This window comes from Cydia splendana, chromosome 7, assembly GCF_910591565.1.
Source record: "Cydia splendana chromosome 7, ilCydSple1.2, whole genome shotgun sequence".
NCBI classification, from domain to species: domain Eukaryota; kingdom Metazoa; phylum Arthropoda; class Insecta; order Lepidoptera; family Tortricidae; genus Cydia; species Cydia splendana.
Genome location: NC_085966.1, coordinates 9,994,091 through 10,007,391, shown reverse-complemented (window position 1 = coordinate 10,007,391; position 13,301 = coordinate 9,994,091). Strand labels below are relative to the sequence as shown.

General features: G+C 35.0%; 1 protein-coding gene across 5 annotated transcripts in view; it reads left to right on the top strand.

Moving 5' to 3' along the window:
* The window catches only part of LOC134792130 (atherin), a 224,564-nt gene that overhangs the window by 160,076 nt on the left and 51,187 nt on the right, over window positions 1–13,301 (top strand). The gene's annotated exons all lie outside the window — the stretch shown is intronic.

Below are 13,301 nucleotides of genomic sequence, written 5' to 3'. Positions count from 1 at the left end.
TACCAGAGAACAGATGCCGCCATACCAGAGAACAGGTAAACAAAACGAATATTTAAAAATATCCACAAGGATATACAAATAACGATAATTGAATAATACTCGTAAAGTATTACGTCAATCCTAATTCTTGAAAGTCTACGATAACAATTTTTTCATAATAATACTCTTTGTTTGTTTTCAATGTCTCCAAGACGATATTTTTTACGCGAACGTTGTAAATAACTTCAAGCGCCAACATTAAAAGCAGCGCAAAAGGCACCTTTCAAATCGTACCGATTCATTTGTCGTCTGCAGAAAGAAGGCCGTCAGATCAGAAGCTAATTTTCCATTATGATTAACGTTTTCTGCGCCCATGTTCGTTTGATCATTTAGTGGAGGCCGCTCAGCTATTATACGAGTATTATTTGTGGGGCCTGGCCTGAAGGGAAGTAAATTGATATGTTACATATAATATTTTATTACTGACAGAACAAGTCACTTCTGGTAACAATGATTAGTTGAACACATTGAGTTAAATTTAGCGCCTCGTCTTCGATTGTTTCAATCATCTTTCAGTCGATTTTGGACTATTGACAAAATGTACCTATTCATCAAAAACCGGACAAGTGCGTGTTAGACTCGCCCGTCGGGGGTTCCGTTCAAATGTAACTTATTTCTTATTTTATTTATATTTTTTATAAATATATAGTTTAGAGATTTTTCCTTGTAATGTACTGTAGTGTAAGGCGATATTACTTGCCAAATTTCATAGTTCTAGGTCAACGGGTATTGTGGTTTGTGTACAATATATACATAAGTACCAATGGTACCATGAACACAGTCATAGTTATTACACCAAAGAGTTTATTCTCGCATGTGCTATTGCATTGCAGTATTGAGATTGCATACAAGCAATATTGGTCACAAACGCTCGTTCACGCTAGAGCAAAGTCAAATATGTGCGGCCTGAGTTTAAAATGTATTCGAAGCAAGGACTGGAAAACCCCTCTTTACGCTTAATCATGTCAAGTCGGTAACCCAATCGATTCGGTTACCTTATCATTCGGTAACCCTATCATACTGTTACTTGATTGTAATGGTAAGCTTATTGAAACGGTAATCTTAACCTTTAACCGAGTTAATCTCAAAACCCCGTCGCGATAGGGTTTTTGTTAAGGGTTTTTATTCAGTTATGGTAACCTTTATTATCGGTTGCTTATTGATTTGCTACATTTAAAGTAGTTTTCTATAGAGTCGTATTTAGTGATGTGCCGTCAGTCAAATACTAAATAAATTAGTTCATTTTGTTTATTTTATTTATTTTGAATAATTTGTTTATTTTATTAATTTTATTTGTTTTATTTGTTTTCTCCCGTGTGAACCCGAAAATAGTAAAATAATAATATATGTAGCCAAAAAATATAACTTGATTATAATAGCAGATATGCTAATTTAAAATTAAAAAATCGGAATTAGGATAGGATGTTGTTTACTTGCAACCCCTTTTCTACAAATTCCAAACTACAATTGCTCCCAAATTAACAAAAACAATAGGAACACACAGGTATAAAGATAAACAAAGGAACGACCGAGCTGCGGCTGTCGCTCCAAACAACACTATAATCGCTCAATAATGTTTTCAATTTTAGCTTGGCACAATGTGACAATGTGATACACTGGACCTCGTGCCTTAGCTTAGGGCACCCGTAGCTGCAGACCACGCCCGATCCACCGACACGAACAACGCCCAGCAGCAACCATATGTTCATAAAAATTAGAAGTCCCAGTTTTTGTTTATTTTTATTGCGTCCATTTTTATTTATGTCACGTTTACGGTCAATTGTTTTTTTTTTCTTTATTTCACTGTCCGAGGAATATTATTACGCAGTATTACGCACTATGTTGTATTGATAATTGTTTTATTTACTTAGTCGAATGTGAAGTCGAACTTATCACATTATTTCTACCACTTATAGAGTTCCGCTAAATTACTAAAAGTTCACCATAACTGTTCATAGTCCGATAGGTTTTATTTTTTATTTCTCTTCTCGGCCTTCACTGTGCCAGCGCGCGCCGCCAGTGCAGCACAAGGCCGCACTGGCAGGATCGCCATGTGAGGTGGGACGTAAAGACAAAAACTATCTCAGGAGTATAGGTTTATTCTGCTATATGATACTTATGCTAGGGTATATATAGGGTACATGTGAGAGAGTGTGCGTGTCATATATGGTGCACATTACAATGGACTCAAAGTGCAATATTGTTTGAATTGACAAGAAGGGAAGTTACCGGCAAAAAAACTTGTTTGTGCTAGAAGCTTCATAGACCGCCCATGCCAACCTCGGTTATTCAATAATAAGTTGAATTTAAGTGTGCGTAAAGATTACAATTGTTTGAACTAGTCAAAAACCTTATAATGAGGTAACTGAATAGACTAGGTTTTTATTTCGGTTAGGTACCGGTAACAGAGGTTAACTCGATCTGATACGGTTACCGAATAAAAATTTTACCTTATCAGACGGTTACCGTTATGGTAGGGGTTTTTATAACCACTTCTAAAATAAGCCTATGGAAAAACCCGGTTAAGGTAACCGGTTCCGGTCCCTGATTCGAAGTAGATTTGTGGTCTTGAGTTCATACCAAAGCCAAGGTTGATTTCCGGTGAAAAATTTCCTCGTATTCCCCGCAAGTCTTGATTACTTGCTTGTGAGTGTGAGTAGGTACTGTAACAGGACACGTGTAACCGTCACCGTGTACTTGTACTGAACTTTACTCCTTGTAAACTTTGTAAGTAGAGGATTTTCGGGATTCCGGGGCTTCTACTAATTCGCCTTGAGTACCTGCTACAGTCGTGATACGCGTTGTTCTTTTGTACACAACTTCTTATTCACACAGCTGCATAATAAAAAACTAATTTATTCATTAGACTATATAACGTGTTTTTTGTCGTAAGTTAATGTAAAAGATGTGCCTATTTGTATGCTAATGCTAATTTATTTATTAAGTTGCGCAGGCTTTAGGTGTGTGTGTATTCTTGTAAGTACCTGTGTTGTATACTATAAGTACTTAATTTTACAGTTAGAATAAAAGTACACGATAAACTACCGCTAAGATAGAGTTTTTTTAATGTATTAGAGTGTCACTAAGAACTATTTGTTGACATTCAACCCTAAGGAGTTGATAATAGCGTTAAAACCATATCTATAATGACTATTCGACTCGTGTGAAGTAACGGTAGAAGGCTAGTATCACTATACGAGCATTAAATTTTGTTCCTTCGGTTTTGATATCATTTTGGACTTAAACTCTGTAATGAGTAGGTACATTCAATAAATTAACACCCAGGCTAGGAATCGATGACAGGGTTGAATGGGATTACTGACGGGAGTTGTCAATATTGACCAACAGTAAAACACGCATCAGTAAACCGCAGTAAACTCCGCGACCAACTATCACAAACTATCGACAAACATAACATTTGCGGCCCAAAAAGTACGTCGATCACACAAATTATAAACACTCCGGTTCCAGACAATACGATCCACCGTCAGAGATATTTTTGTCAGCAAAAACGACAGACACGGATGTGGTTAGCTTTATTATTTACGGACTCTATAAACATACGTACTGACGCAACATGATTTTCAGCAGTCGTGTAAATGGACTTCAGACACAATGATGTGCCATTTTGATTTCTTCGAGATAATTAAATTTTGCACATTTTAACTAGTAAATAAATTATTTTGTGTTCAGAGAAAATAAATTGAGTGTTCCTTTGTTTAGGAAATATTGAGCTTTTTTTGTCAGAGGTGGAGTTATCCTCATTGGATACTGCCAGCCCGGTTTTGCCAGCATGTCCGACTCAGCTGGGATTGCTCCAGCTGCCTACAGACTAAAACCCTCCACCCTGTCCAGTGTTATGTTTCCGAAAACGCGGCGCTATCATATCGTGAATATTTTTGTGGCTTATTCCTGTTCAGGAATACTTACTTATCTAATATCGTACCCGCGAGATAGCCGGTGGGCCAGTCATTGTGCGACGCTTCCTGCCGATTTTAATAAAAGTTATGTCGAAGTCGATAAATCTCGAAACCGATTCCAAAGACCAAGAGGCTAATTCATACATAGTTACATAAATATAATACCTGAATGATGGTAGTCGCGCAAGCATTTCACTCGCACTTTTCCGTTCATGTATTGGTGCGACCGAGACGCACGTCCGACTGCCCTCATTTTGATGTCACAATGTAAGTTTGAATTGGCCTCCAACACGTATCCTATCTCCTAAGTTAAATGAAGTTAAAATCGCACTCTGCCAATATTTTGTAATTCCGAGTGTGTTCCACGGAGTCGGAAATGAGGGGAAGTGGATAAAATTAGCACGCTCCTTTCAATATTACGCTTTCAGTATGCGAATTAACTTTTGAGTTTAGGGTATTTGAATTTCTTGTCATAATTGACTTAGCAAAAAATGTTATAACAGAAGTACGATTCTGTTTTGTTTTGGCAGCAAAATGTCCAATGATATCGAAATTGTTGTGAAATATTACGTTTAGTTTCTGGTCACTTCTAACTTATTTTACATATGCTATTCAAATAGCAAAATCTGACAGTTGGTGACACCTTTATAAATTATATACATAATATCTATTTATAACAAATTAATAACATTGTATCAAATCTTATAAGTAACTAATCATGCCAATATCATCTATTAGGTAGGTAGGTAATATTGCTAATTGGCATTATTTGCTCCACGTCACCCACTCATTAATTGATTACATATACTTAATCATTGTAAACTGAAGCTTCTAACGTTTACCATGTATATTATATTACTCGCTAATATATACTAAGGGCCCGATTCGGATTCTGAAATAGACATCTATTAGATATCTTTTAGACATCACCAAGATACGATAACGATATGTTTAAGATCTAACCTGTCAAATTTGACATTTGCGCGATTCTGGAGATACTTGAACGATTTCCACAGGATATGACTTAGAAATCCAATTCACATCTAATAGATATCTTACTCTATCTAACGTAAAAGTGACATTGGTTGCCCGAATTGCGCTGCAAAAGAGAACTAGTTGATATCTAAACTATAACGTATCTAGAATGGATCTAGTACGTGTCGTCTCTTGTGAATATCTTGAAGTTCGAATACGGCAGTATGTAGGAGCGAGTAGCGCAGACAGGTGATGTCTAGCCCCATTATTGATGAAACTTTACAAGCCTCTTTGAGTACCTAATTTAAGTTTCATCCCTTTCTATATGTATATATGTAAGTCAAAATGACAGACTAGAACACACCATAATTGTTTAGTAAACAACGAGAAATGTAGGTAGGACGGACAGTCAGCTTTTTGTAGTGTTCCGCACAATACTTTGTTTCCGTACACTTATGGGATCACTTCGGTCTTGCAAACCAGTTAAATGCGTTCAACCAGTTAAAAGGTATACTGAAAATTGTACCAACTGAATTCTCATAGTACCTAATCATTTTATGAGACGTGATCCTGGACCCTAGAGTTTTACGTTATACACAAAATATTTCTAATAAAGTTATCGTACGTACGTACGTTACTCGTTCAAGTACCTAACGAAGCATGTAAACAACTAGAATCAAAGTCAAAATACCATCAGACGTACTATATTAAGCCATATTCCAATAATAACTGAAGTGTTTGAGCACTTTGAGTGCTGCAATTTACGAGGATTCCGTCGGCCGCCTGCGCGTCGTGCGGTGTAGGCGAAATGTCCACACACTTCTCGCTTTTGCACTGCTCACTTCTCACTCTCTCAACTGTGTATGAAATGAGAATACGAGGACGGTATGTGTGAATAAATGGGAGAGAAAGGCGACAAACTTGATGAGAAGAAATGTTGTGAATTTGATAGTATGAAGCGTTTTCCTATTTGAAGATGATTTAATTTAAAGGAGGCAATATGTTGGCACAAAACGGCTGTTATTCATATAATAGAATAGAAGAGAACATTAAAAAATAAGAAAAATAGATAGTGTTGTGCGTTCATGAATCAAGCTAAAGAAAAAGTTAATATAATGTCTTATCATAAGGTAAAGAGTTCAGTTGGATTGGATATAAATGATATAATTTCGAGTACCTGATAAAACTTAATGAATGGTGAATACTTTATCGATAAGAGCAAGGTTTATTACCAACTTATTTCAAAAGCGTTTTTATTCCAATAGAATTTCAAAAGACACTAAGTAAGTATATTAATAATCTACTTACTTATTGTCTTTTGTTTTGTATAATATAATATTATACAAAACAATGAAAAAATCCGCAAAAGGCTTCAGTTTGGTCACTGCAGCTAAACAAGTGGATCTAATGGTTCACATTTCACACCAATGGCTCAGATAGGACGGGCACACGTGGCGTCCCTTAAGAGGTACCGTACCCTAACCTTCTGCCATGGTACCAATGTCAGGCCTTACCTTGCTAAATTTTCATCATAACATAACCGTCCTTGCTAATTTAGGATAAGGTTCATATTTAAACATATGTCGATAAATCGTAAAAGGTCGGTCTGAACCCGTTCACCTGAGATGGCTGTGAATATTTAGAATTTAACGGTGCTTGCCGTGTAGTTCAAACTTCATCTTTACATGCCTTGTTCCAATATCAAACTTGCAGCTTTTGCTCGATGTTTCTGTGTGAACTTCTACGTTGTTTAGGCTTTCTTGTTCAATTCAATTATTATGTTGCACCGGTTTGAATATCGAACCTAATGATCTTAAATCTTGATGGACCGGTAAACCGGTAAACGATGAGCTTATTTTTAGTTTTACATGTACAGTCAGCAACAGAAGTTCCTAAGCGGGCCAGGTGTTCAGAGTGATCTAGACGGGACTTTATTGTTAAGGGAATAAGAGCTTGTCAAGGTAAACACCTTGCCCGCTTAGCAACTTCTGCTGCTGACTGTACAGACGGCTTATATATTTATGTACCTAATTTTTAAATTATCTTCAATCAGGTTAGACCCTGCAGGTTTATTTTGAGTGGCATTTTTTCTACTAGAAACGTCACTTTTGACACTTACAGATCATATCCATCACAAATCCAGATCAAATACATAACTTGTTAATACGATCAGAATAAATTTCCGACTCTCGCAACCAAGTATAGTTTATTGAAAATAAAGCTACCCTACCGTAAAGACTCATCTAAAATATTCATTACTCTCTGAAATATTTTATGAATTCTGAGTCCTCCGTAATCCTGTCAAATTTCAAACTTCAAAGTTTAGCACATTTAAGTATTTCTTAGTAGATTACCGTGAAAATAAGGTTTCAGAATAAAATGAAATAAATGGATGATTTATCGTGTAAATAATTTTTAGTTAAGCTCTTAAGTATTGTCAATCTTCGGTAGGTACTAATGATAAAATCAAATTAAAAAGAAATTTTAATAACCCGTTTGATTTAAAATAATTGTTATGTATAGACATAGAGTATGTATGTAACTTAAATATGAAACGGATCTACTAGCGAATGTAACCTAAAAAAATATTTTTAATATCAGAGAAAAAAGATTTCTAAGAAATATATCAAACACAGGAGTAACTAAAAAATATTTAATAATAATATGTTAGTTACAAAAAGCTTCTACACCTAGGTAAACCTTCCTCAAAAATCACTCTATTGATACCCGTTAAGTAGTTTTTGAGTTTATCGCGAACATACAGAGTACCTATACAGACAGACAGACGCGACGGGGGACTTTGTTTTATAAGATGTACCTATAGACAATAATAGGGATAAGTATTTCGAGTTGCTAATCGGCAGTCGGTTGTTCACTGGCTGTTTTGAAAGCGGTACTTTTTTGATAAACTTAATTATAAGCATTGTTTAAAAGGAAACACCGGATAAAGTATTTGGTTAAAGACACGTTAATTAGAGATTAACGAGCTTTGTATTCATCAAAAAGTTTGTAGTTTTGTTTCAAGATAGGCGTCTATTGTTCGGATAACTTATAAATTGAACTTAATAATTTGCGGTTTTGATAGTGCCAATTATACAAGATGATATTTAGCTAACTTACCTAACCATACTCTAATAGTTAATAATATTTGAATAGTTAATAATTAATAGTTGAAGAGGTGAAAGTAGTTCAATATGGCATGACATTTAATAAAATGTCTACAATTAATTTATCTCGTGCATTAAAAACATAATTCCCAGCTATTAATATGACATATACCAGTGCGCCGTATGAATGCATCATAAAAATGTTACAAAAGAAGCTCTTCAGAGAATGTCGTCTCAAATATGAGCTTTGCCTGTTTACCTAATACATACTAGGGAGACGAGCGGTTTACCTTTTAAAGGTCTCTACTTATATAAAAAGAAAAGTCAAAGGACGAACTGAATATGTAATATCTACCCAATCCAATACTGTAGGCACGGCCGTCGAGATTAATTTTCTTCTTAAGTCGCAATCTTAAGAATTCGAAGTCATCTCTGAACCATTGAATTTGACTATCGATGAGTAGGTACCTACCCAAGAAGGAAAAGACGTTCAAGTTTACAAAATAACATCCGGGAAAATAGGGAGCATTTCCAAAAAAGGTAAGAAATGAGCACTATGATAAACGATACTAGGATAAAAGACGAGCCTCAGCTGGAAAAGATAAAAGGAGGATATATTACAGATTTATTACACTTTTTGTTTCCACGTACTAAGAAGAGATTAAGAAAGCAGTAAAAACTCAGAGATAATATAGTTATTTGTAGTTAAACCGATAGTGCTTGACTTAACTGTTGTAAAACAAGTTTTTTTCCAGAGCTTAGATTCCTTGTTTATAACGGGTAGTAAAAGTAATACGTTAGAGCGGTTTTAAATGGCACTCATTTTAAACCTAGTCCCCATATCCATTAGGACTAGCCGAGCAGAGAGAGGTCGTGGAGCAATTTGGATTTAACGACGACGCGGTAATGGAGAAGAACCACTGGACTCCTAGGTTTGTGATGGCCAATAAAAGCCACTTTTTGACCCAAATGTGGAAGAAAACGACTGACATCCTCAGCATTATTTATTTGATCCAAGTTATTTGCTTAATGCTGTGCAATGTGATCCTGTGTACTTAGGTACTTTCAGATTATATGTCAAAATTTTAATTAAATAAGCCGGTGTATAATTCCCTAATGAACGTTTACACAAATATTCGCGCTTGACAGAAAACGCTCCGACTTTTCGTAGCATCTGTCATCCCGATACATTTCTTCTTTTCTTTTGGCGTTTGCCGATATACGATTGTCATCTTGGCTAGGCCCTCTGGTATTGGTTTAAAATTCGACATACGCAACTGCCAATTCTTTTCTTTTTCTTAGTTCCAGGCGTCAGGGCGAAACTAAAATACCACGTTGCTTGTAAATTTTATCGGATATTTACCTACTTTAATAAATTTAATACTTTGTTACCATTTTCAACAACGTTCAACGGACTAGCCACAGTTGTGGGGCGCCTCAACAAGGAAAGCAGGCACTAGCGCCCTAGTGCACTCAAGCACTCATAAATACCAGAGGAATATGGAACTTTTTTAATTTCACGCTTGATTCGGAGCTCCGTCTCTGTGATCGCCTACATGCTTCTACATGCCGCGAACTCACGTTAACTGCCTATTGAATGATGGATTATAACAGAGACAAAATGTTAACATTCTTCGTATGTTATGTAGGGATATATACGTGAACGGCATTTTCCGTATAGGGATTTAGGACGGGTATGAGCGCGAAATTTAAAATCAGCATTATCTATTCGGCACGTAAATGTGTAGGTAGTAGGTTCATAATACGAGTGTGATGGCACAGGGCTATATTCCAAAACACTTTGAGATGAGACAAGTAAGACCATGGTTTTGCTGAATGCAGACAAATATTTTGACAATCTTGGGAAATCCTTAACCCCACTTCTAAGCATTTCCTTTTTTTTGGAAAACGCGAAAGTGAATCAATAAATTCTATTTGACTTATTTACTTGTCGACTATGAATTTTATTTATATTTTTGAGCGATAAATTAATATAGTTCTAATACTTTTTATATATATCCGTATTTTCAATGGCACCGAGGAATTTACTCCTCTTAAATCATAGCCTAACCATTATAAATAAATAAATAATAATAATAAATATTATAGGGACATTCTTACACAAATTGACTAAGTCCCACGGTAAGCTCAAGAAGGCTTGTGTTGTGGGTACTCAGACAACGATATATATAATATACAAAATAATACTTAAATACATAGAAAACATCCATGACTCAGGAACAAATATCTGTGCTCATCACACAAATAAATGCCCTTACCGGGATTCGAACCCGGGACCATCGGCTTCGCAGGCAGGGTGAGTTATTTCCTGTAAACAACTTTTCAACTCAAAGCGAATCTTTCATTTCAGTCCAGTAATTACTACATTTCATGTTACTTGTGCAAGAGAAAATTACAGTGCGAAAGCTGAACATTTCAGCAGTAAATAAGTTTTACTAGTATTGCTCTTATGATATGGGTACATTTCATGATTTATATATACCGTAGTAACTATTAGTTTCTGGTGACCAAAGCGCGTTTATTATTTTGGTTATAAGTTATAAGTACATACCTACCTGGTATGGATCCGTTCACTACACAAATAATGTCAAATTCAAATTAAACTAAAATGTATGTGTAGTCTTAAGTAAAAGTACTGATTTTTTATTGGACTCTTAATTTTGGCTTAAATTGGTAGGTACATATTCGAACAATTTCATGGTACGATTGATTTTGGCAAAATTCGTTCATTTCAAGAATATATTGAAGATATTTGCTTTATGTTATTATCTATAAGCTAAATCAGAATCATAAGTAAACCGTAGTTCATTCCTCATATATGAATATAAAGCCTTTCTTGGTAAAACTAAGTTGCGTTTTCTATACGTTCATGTTTGTTATCGACTGTCGTCGTTTGTTATTCCTATACATTAGCTTATTAGCACAAATGGCGCACCTTCCTTTACCTAACCTCATTCCCCATGCATGCGAACAGTGATGGATGCACCCTGCGCCATAACTCTGTTTAATAGTGCCGAGCTTGGCACTTGGGACCTACATAAAAGCTATGACGTCATTCGATGGGCGTGTCATAATTATTATGTGTACATATTATGAGCCGACCGCCGAGCCATCTAACATGTGCATCCGTTTGGAACGTATAGTATCTCAATATCTTCATAACGCCGTACTTATACTATGATGATATGGGTTACAAAATGGGATTTGTGAATTCTGATAGACAATAATAATGTTATACCTTAAGCGATATTGTTTCATATGTTTATATAGGTTGATAATATTGTTCGTAGTTTTATGCGGGAAATACTTATGCACGTACATAATGAACCGAACCATAAAATGCACATAGTGTCCGTAGGGACATAATTTCTTTTTATAATAATTTAAAATAAAAATCAATAATTATTGATTTTATAGCTTATGATGCCACAAGTCGTCTCAATACTTAAGTTATTGCTATTAATAATTAATTGTTTCAATTGCTACACTACACACAATACATTCTTAAGAACATACATTTTTATTATAATTCTTCAAACAATTGACTCTGTCAGATTAACTCCAGGGTTTCCTTCCTTGGAAAAGCTTTATCCACTTGATCGCTACTTTTCATTTTATTGGCATTAAATTGAATCGGGTTTTATTGCTGCAACCGATAACCAATAGTGGCCGCTTTGAGCTTCCAGTTCGAAAGTGCTATGTGATACCGGTATTTAATGTCCTTCTTATTACAGTATGAGAACACGTATATAAGAAATAGATGCGATAAAGTTAGCGAGCCGTATGTTTTTTTTTAAAGACTATTGCAAAGTTCATCGACATCAATTTGCTTTATATAGTTGCTTGTTAGAGCAGTTTACACTTATTGCCCGTTTTCTGTCGGAGATGAAATTTGCGGGGTTTATTTTATCGTCGTTGTGTCGTTAAATTATCGTTCACTTGTTCATCAACCTTATCTCAACCTTTGTTCTTTCATATTCTTTTGTTTAAGCGAAATAAGTTTAAAAACTTGCGAAGAAAATGAGATTATCTTGGACATTTCTACTATTAGGTACTAAAAAAAAATTTGTGTGTGTTTTTTGTCATATTTCATGAATATATTTGAAACTCGTATGTTTATTAGGATAGGAAAAAGACATGTTGACTAAAAAGTTATTTTTGTATCTTCTTGTATGTTTGTTGTTCCTCTGTTAATCTAAATTTGATACTTGCCTACCTAAGATTTATTTTTATCTAGATTTATTTCTAAACGTTTGTTAATATTTACTTCCCAATGTTAGCGTATATACATTTATAAAATCATAAGGTTGGTCGTTCAAATTATTTGTCGACGTTGACAAATTTTAACGATTTAAATAATCACGCCATTTTACGTTAATCGTCTTATGGCGACTTAGCTTTGAAATCTGACATCAAAAGCCGGCTTAACAGCAACAAGTAGAGAAATGGCCGGCCGGTCGAACAACGCGCGAATTAACGCATTTCGAGGCGCTCGAGGTGTTTTTGCACGTCGTTACGTGCAAAAATCTCGCATCTCGTTTAATTTTTCGTTATAAAACACTACCTTATCGTATTCTAGTAAGGTCCCATTTATTCAACAGAACACTGTTACGTCGACTAGTCAGCAAGTTATAATTAGACCAGCCAAGCTCAATTTTACTACGAATTCAATGACTGGGTAAATTCCTACTAAAAACACTCCATATATACCTGTCTAAATATAAATAAAAATGTGAGTGCTCTAATATTTGACGGAGTCGGGAAATTATACTTACTCTCCTTTATTAAATAACTTTTGGACACCTTCCGCAATATTCGGAATTGGATTTGAGATACTTTTTTGTATAATTATTTGTCTCTCTGTGATATTTAGTATTTACGTTGAATAAGAATTATATTTGAGAAAAAAAAATACAGAGATTAAACTTGAGAATAAGAAAGATGACAAAATATTTTCTATTTCACTTCAAACCTCTTCGATAAAATAAAGGAAATCGGAGAATTTTTAGTAAAACTTTGTAAAGTGGAATAAAACATATACATAATAATATACCATACATACTAAGTTATGTATATGTATTTTTCCTACAAGTCTTCTATAGAAATGGGTTAAAATTTAAGTAATATGAATGGAGGCAGTTTATCGTTTTATAAGTGGACTAATTCACGAGGCCAGTGAAAATACCTAGGTACATACGTACTCGTATTTTGATCATGACTGCCACAAAACAATAGTCTC